The sequence below is a fragment of the Bombina bombina genome, chromosome 3 (assembly GCF_027579735.1).
Source record: "Bombina bombina isolate aBomBom1 chromosome 3, aBomBom1.pri, whole genome shotgun sequence".
Classification (NCBI taxonomy): Eukaryota; Metazoa; Chordata; class Amphibia; order Anura; family Bombinatoridae; genus Bombina; species Bombina bombina.
This window is the reverse complement of record NC_069501.1, coordinates 1,163,540,271-1,163,548,353: the sequence shown is the minus strand read 5'-3', so window position 1 is coordinate 1,163,548,353 and position 8,083 is coordinate 1,163,540,271.

Genomic DNA, 8,083 nt, shown 5'->3' with positions numbered 1-8,083 from the left:
GAGGATTTAAAGGAACATATACGTAGGATATGTGTAACAGCGGTAAAGTAGTTGTATCAAAACATGACAAGGAGAGAGCACTAGAATGTAGTGAATAAGTTGCAGATGAGCAGGGATAATATTCACGTACCAAAAAAGAGTTACAGGAGAGGAGAGAGCACTAGAATGCAATGAAAAGGTTGCAGATGAGCAGGGATACTATTCACGTACCAAAAGAGAGTTACAGGAGAGGAGAGAGCACAAGAATGCAGTGAATAGGTTGCAGATGAGCAGGGATAATATTCACGTACCAAAAGAGAGTTACAGGAGAGGAGAGAGCACTAGAATGCAGTGAAAAGGTTGCAGATGAGCAGGGATACTATTCACGTACCAAAAGAGAGTTACAGGAGAGGAGAGAGCACTAGAATGCAGTGAATATGTTGCGGATGAGCAGGGATACTATTCACGTACCTGAAAGCAGAAGAGAGAGAATATGATTAGCTTGATTTAGTGTGCATTTCTTCAGCAGATGTCAATAGGCAGAATGTTGTCTTAATAAGCAGCATTTTAGTGAGTACTGAGTATAATTCTTGTATAATTCTTATATTAGTGCCTCACTTATCAAAAAACAGAATTTATGCTTACCTGATAAATTACTTTCTCCAACGGTGTGTCCGGTCCACGGCGTCATCCATTACTTGTGGGAATATTCTCTTCCCCAACAGGAAATGGCAAAGAGCACAGCCAAAGCTGCCCATATAGCCCCTCCTCAGGCTCCGCCCCCCAGTCATTCGACCGACGGTTAGGAGAAAAAAAGGAGAAACTATAGGGTGCCGTGGTGACTGTAGTGTATAGAGAAAGAAAATTTTACAAACCTGATTAAAAAACCAGGGCGGGCCGTGGACTGGACACACCGTTGGAGAAAGTAATTTATCAGGTAAGCATAAATTCTGTTTTCTCCAACATTGGTGTGTCCGGTCCACGGCGTCATCCATTACTTGTGGGAACCAATACCAAAGCTTTAGGACACGGATGAAGGGAGGGAGCAAATCAGGTTACCTAAATGGAAGGCACCACGGCTTGCAAAACCTTTCTCCCAAAAACAGCCTCCGAAGAAGCATAAGTATCAAATTTGTAGAATTTGGCAAAAGTGTGCAGAGAAGACCAAGTCGCTGCCTTACATATCTGATCAACAGAAGCCACAGCCCTAGTAGAGTGAGCTGTGATTCGTTCAGGAGGCTGCCGTCCGGCAGTCTCATAAGCCAATCGGATAATGCTTTTCAGCCAGAAAGAAAGAGAGGTAGCAGTAGCTTTTTGTCCTCTCCTCTTACCAGAGTAAACGACAAACAAAGATGAGGTTTGTCTAAAATCCTTTGTTGCTTCTAAATAGAACTTTAAAGCACAAACTACATCTAAATTGTGTAACAAACGTTCCTTCTTTGAAACTGGTTTCGGGCACAGAGAAGGAACAACTATTTCCTGGTTAATATTCTTGTTGGAAACAACTTTTGGAAGAAAACCAGGCTTGGTACGCAAAATGACCTTATCTGAATGGAACACCAGATAGGGTGGATCACACTGCAAAGCAGATAATTCAGAAACTCTTCTACCAGAAGAAATAGCAACCAAAAACAGAACTTTCCAAGATAGTAACTTGATATCTATGGAATGTAAAGGTTCAAACGGAACCCCTTGAAGAACTGAAAGAACTAAATTTAGACTCCAAGGAGGAGTCATGGGTCTGTAAACAGGCTTGATTCTGACCAAAGCCTGTACAAAAGCTTGTACATCTGGCACAGCTGCCAGGCGTTTGTGTAACAAAACAGATAAAGCAGAAATCTGTCCTTTTAGAGAAATCGCTGACAACCCTTTATCCAAACCTTCTTGGAGAAAGGAAAGAATCTTAGGAATTTTAATCTTACTCCAGGAGAATCCCTTGGATTCACACCAACAGATATATTTTTTCCATATTTTATGGTAAATCCTTCTAGTCACAGGTTTTCTGGCTTGGACCAGAGTATCTATCACTGAATTTGAAAACCCACGCTTGGATAAAATCAAGCGTTCAATTTCCAAGCAGTCAGCTGCAGAGAAACTAGATTTGGATGTTCGAATGGACCTTGTACTAGAAGATCCTGTCTCAAAGGTAGCTTCCATGGTGGAGCCGATGACATATTCACCAGGTCTGCATACCAAGTCCTGCGTGGCCACGCAGGAGCTATCAGAATCACCGAGGCCTTCTCCTGTTTGATCCTGGCTACGAGCCTGGGAAGGAGAGGAAACGGTGGAAACACATAAGCTAGGTTGAACGACCAAGGCGCCACTAATGCATCCACTAGAGTCGCCTTGGGATCCCTGGATCTGGACCCGTAGCAAGGAACCTTGAAGTTCTGACGAGATGCCATCAGATCCATATCTGGAATGCCCCATAATTGAGTTAACTGGGCAAAGACCTCCGGGTGGAGTTCCCACTCCCCTGGATGGAAAGTCTGACGACACAGATAATCCGCCTCCCAGTTGTCTACTCCTGGGATGCGAATTGCAGATAGATGGCAGGAGTGATCCTCCGCCCATTTGATGAACTTGGATACCTCTCTCATCGCCAAGGAACTCTTTGTTCCTCCCTGATGGTTGATGTAAGCTACAGTTGTCATGTTGTCCGACTGGAATCTTATGAATCCGGCCTTCGCTAGTTGAGGCCAAGCCCGGAGCGCATTGAATATCGCTCTCTGTGAGAATGGATCTGGATTCGTAGACCACAGCTGCAGAATTGTTTTGGAATAGTGGTGCTTGTTTCACTTCCTTAAGGAGAGCACCTATTGCTCAGGTGCACACAGGTTAAGAAGTGATTTAATAATAGGTGGTTAATACACAGGTCTGAATATTAGTCAGATGTTATAAACAACAGTTAGGGTAGAGGAAGATTGTAAGAATTTGGATTCCAAGCTAATACAAAGGAGATATGGTAGAAACAGGTTATGCAAACATAAAGCAAATCCAGCACAGTAGGGGTTACTGGAGAGAGTAAAGATTCAGAGCACAGTTCCTCTCTCTGAGCACTCTGTGTGAATCTGCCTGCTTGCAATTGACAGCGAAGGCTGTGAGAGCGCAGCTCCTATGTCTGTGTACTCTGAGTGGAACTGCCTGTTAGCAATTGTCAGCGTGAAGGCTGTGAGAGCGCAGCTCCTATCTCTGTGTACACTGTGTGGAACTGCCTGTTAGCACTTGCCTGTGTGAAGGCGGTGAGGTCAGCTGCAGAGTCTGTTGCAGGGAGAGGTGTAACAGCTGAACATCCAATGTAGAGAGCTGCACCAAGGTTAATTAAATTCTCCTTGTAAAGGTATATTAACTTAGAACAGGATACCTTAGACACTGAGGCTCAGTGTAATTTGTAGAATAGGACGTCCTATATTTGTAATCCAAATTAGGTAGATAGAAGCAATGAAAGTTACTCCAGATACACAGCGTGCAATTCAATAGCAAAACAAATTACCAAGCACTTGTCTGCAGGTGTGCTGGTGCTGAAATAGGGAGAAGGGGTGGAGTTACTAGGCGACTAGAAGATTAACCCTTACACTCTCAGTTCCAGGATGTTTATCGGGAGAAGAGACTCTTCCCGAGACCATAGGCCCTGAGCTTTCAGGGAGTCCCAGACCGCGCCCCAGCCTAATAGACTGGCGTCGGTCGTGACAATGACCCACTTTGGTCTGCGGAAACTCATTCCCTGAGACAGGTGATCCTGAGTCAACCACCAACGGAGTGAGTCTCTGGTTACCTGGTCTACTTGAATCTGGGGAGACAAGTCTGCATAGTCCCCATTCCACCGATTGAGCATGCACAGTTGTAATGGTCTTAGATGAATTCGAGCAAAAGGAACTATGTCCATTGCTGCAACCATCAATCCTACTACTTCCATGCACTGAGCTATGGAAGGCTGCAGAATAGAGTGAAGAACTTGACAAGCGTTTAGAAGCTTTGACTTTCTGACTTCTGTCAGGAAGATCTTCATTTCTAAAGAATCTATTATTGTTCCCAAAAAGGGAACTCTTGTTGACGGAGACAGGGAACTCTTTTCTACGTTCACCTTCCAGCCGTGAGATCTGAGAAAGGCTAGAACAATGTCTGTATGAGCCTTTGCCTTGGAAAGAGGCGACGCTTGAATTAGAATGTCGTCTAGATAAGGTGCCACTGCAATGCCCCTCGGTCTTAGAACCGCCAGAAGGGACCCTAGCACCTTTGTGAAAATTCTGGGAGCAGTGGCTAAACCGAACGGAAGAGCCACGAACTGGTAATGTTTGTCCAGAAAGGCGAACCTTAGGAACTGATGATGATCTTTGTGGATAGGAATATGTAGGTACGCATCCTTTAAATCCACGGTAGTCATATATTGACCCTCCTGGATTGTAGGTAAAATTGTTCGAATGGTTTCCATTTTGAACGATGGAACTCTGAGAAATTTGTTTAGAATTTTTAAATCCAGAATTGGTCTGAAAGTTCCCTCTTTTTTGGGAACTACAAACAGGTTTGAGTAAAACCCCTGACCTTGTTCCACAGTTGGAACTGGGTGTATCACTCCCATCTTTAACAGGTCTTCTACACAATGTAAGAATGCCTGTCTCTTTATTTGGTCTGAAGATAAGCGAGACATGTGGAACCTTCCCCTTGGAGGAAGTTCCTTGAATTCTAGAAGATAACCCTGAGAAACTATTTCTAGTGCCCAGGAATCCGGAACATCTCTTGCCCAAGCCTGAGCGAAGAGAGAGAGTCTGCCCCCTACTAGATCCGGTCCCGGATCGGGGGCTACCCCTTCATGCTGTCTTGGTAGCAGCAGCAGGCTTCTTGGCCTGTTTACCCTTGTTCCAGCCCTGCATTGGTTTCCAAGCTGGTTTAGCCTGGGAAGCGTTACCCTCTTGTCTAGAGGCTGCAGAGTTAGAAGCCGGTCCGTTCCTGAAATTACGAAAGGAATGAAAATTGGACTTATTCTTAGCCTTGAAAGGCCTATCCTGTGGGAGGGCATGGCCCTTCCCCCCAGTGATGTCTGAAATAATTTCTTTCAATTCTGGCCCAAAAAGGGTCTTACCTTTGAAAGGGATATTAAGCAATTTTGTCTTGGAAGATACATCCGCCGACCAAGACTTTAGCCGGAGCGCTCTGCGCACCACAATTGCAAACCCTGAATTTTTCGCCGCTAATCTCGCTAATTGCAAAGCGGCATCTAAAATAAAGGAATTAGCTAACTTAAGTGCGTGAATTCTGCCCATGACTTCCTCATATGGAGTCTCCATATTGAGCAACTTTTCTAGTTCATCGAACCAGAAACACGCCGCCGTAGTGACAGGAATAATGCACAAAATTGGTTGGAGGAGGTAACATTGCTGAACAAAAATCTTTTTAAGCAAACCCTCCAATTTTTTATCCATAGGATCTTTGATAGCACAATTGTCCTCAATGGGAATAGTCGTGCGTTTGGCTAGCGTAGAAACTGCCCCCTCAACCTTAGGGACTGTTTGCCATGTATCCTTCCTTGGGTCGACCATGGGGAACAATTTCTTAAATATAGGAGGTGGGACAAAAGGTATGCCTGGTTTCTCCCACTCCTTATTCACTATGTCCGCCACCCTTTTAGGGATCGGAAAAGCATCAGGGTGCACCGCGACCTCTAGGAATTTGTCCATCTTGCACAATTTTTCTGGAATGACCAAAGAGTCACAATCATCCAGTGTAGTTAGCACCTCCTTAAGTAATGCGCGGAGATGCTCTAACTTAAATTTAAACGTCACAACATCAAACCCTCCCTCACTGCCACTTCTGACTGGTGTGAGGGTATGACAGATAAACTATCGTCAGCGCCTTCTTGCTCCACTGTATTTAAAACTGAGCAATCACGCTTTCTTTGAAATGCTGGCATTTTGGATAAAATATTAGCTATGGAATTATCCATTACTGCCGTTAATTGTTGCATAGTAACAAGCATTGGCGCGCTAGATGTACTAGGGATCGCCTGCGTGGGCATAACTGGTGTTGACACAAAAGGAGAGGATGAAGAACTATCCCCACTACCTTCATTTGAGGAATCATCTTGGGCAACCTTATTAAATGTCACAGTACTGTCCTTACTTTGTCTGGACGCCATGGCACAATTATCGCATACATTTGAAGGGGGGACCACCTTGGCCTCCATACATACAGAACATGTTCTATCTGAAGGTACAGACATGTTAGACAGGCTTAAACAGGCTAATAATGCAAAAAAAAAACCTTTTTAAACAAAACCGTTACTGATGATGAGTTTTGTGGATTGGAATATGCAGATACGCATCCTTTAGATCCACGGTAGTCAAATATTGACCCTGCTGGATTGTCGGCAAGATTGTCCGAATGGTTTCCATTTTGAAGGATGGAACACTGAGGAACTTGTTTAATATCTTTAAATCCAGAATTGGCCTGAAAGTTCCCTCTTTTTTGGGAACCACAAACAGGTTTGAGTAAAAATCTAGACCTTGTTCCCCGGAGAGGACTGGGTTTATCACTCCCATCTTTGATAGGTCTCTTACACAATGTAAGAATGCCTGTTTCTTTATCTGGTCTGAAGATAAGCGAGACAGGTGGAACCTTCCCCTTGGAGGAAGTCCCTTGAACTCTAGCAGGTATCCCTTGGAGACTATCTCTAGTGCCCAGGGATCCGGAACATCTCTTGTCCAAGCCTGAGCGAAGAGAGATAGTCTGTCCCCTACCAGATCCGGTCCCGGATCGGGGCTACCCCTTCATGCTGTCTTGGTAGCAGCAGCAGGTTTCTTGGTCTGTTTACCCTTGTTCCAGCCTTGCATGGGCTTCCAAGCGGGTTTGGGCTGGGCCGCGTTACCTTCTTGTCTAGCGGCAGTGGAGTTATTAGCCGGTCCGTTCCTGAAATTGCGAAAGGAACGAAAATTAGACTTGTTCTTAGCCTTAAAAGGCCTATCCTGTGGGAGGGCATGGCCCTTACCCCCAGTGATGTCTGAAATAATTTCCTTCAGTTCCGGCCCAAAAAGGGTCTTACCCTTGAAAGGAATATTAAGTAACTTAGTCTTGGACGACACATCTGCCGACCAGGATTTCAGCCAAAGCGCCCTCCGCGCTACTATAGCAAAACCTGAGTTTTTCGCCGCCAATTTCGTTATTTGAAAGGCGGCATCCAATATAAAGGAATTAGCTCATTTTAATGCGTGAATTCTGTCCATGACTTCTTATAGGAAGTCTCTTTCTGGAGCGACCTTTCTAGTTCCTCGAACCAAAAGGACGCCGCTGAAGTGACAGTAATAACACACGTAGCTGGTTGAAGGATGAACCCTTGCTGAACAAAAATCTTTTTAAGCAATCCTTCCCACAAACTCCTCACCATCCCCGTGGAGATGCTACTTGTTCAGAGCGGCAAGGAGAATGACTGGGGGGCGGAGCCAGAGGGGGAGCTATATGGACAGCTCTTGCTGTGTGCTCTCCTTGCCTTTCCCTGTGGGGGAGAATATTTCCCACAAGTAATGGATGACGCCATGGACCGGACACACCAATGTTGGAGAAAATGGACTAATCATACCTTGAGCAGAAAAGTCTGCAGACTGTTCCCCCCAACTGAAGTTCTCTGGGCTCAACAGTCCTGTGTGGGAACAGCAATTGATTTTAGTTACTGCTGCTAAAATCATACTCCTCTTTTAAACAGAACTCTTCATCCCTTTCTGTTTTAGAGTAAATAGTACAAACCGGCACTATTTTAAAATAACAAACTCTTGATAGAAGAATAAAAAACTACAACTAAACACCACATACTCTTCACCATCTCCGTGGAGATGCTACTTGTTCAGAGCAGCAAAGAGAATGACTGGGGGGCGGAGCCTGAGGAGGGGCTATATGGGCAGCTTTAGCTGTGCTCTTTGCCATTTCCTGTTGGGGAAGAGAATATTCCCACAAGTAATGGATGACGCCGTGGACCGGACACACCAATGTTGGAGAAATGTTCACTTTAAAAATGTGAACATTTTATTGTCAAACAAATTTCTATTCAATCTGTGAGCCTTGATACATGTGTTACCTTTCCTAATTGTGTGTTCCTTAAAAAAAAATAAAAAAAATA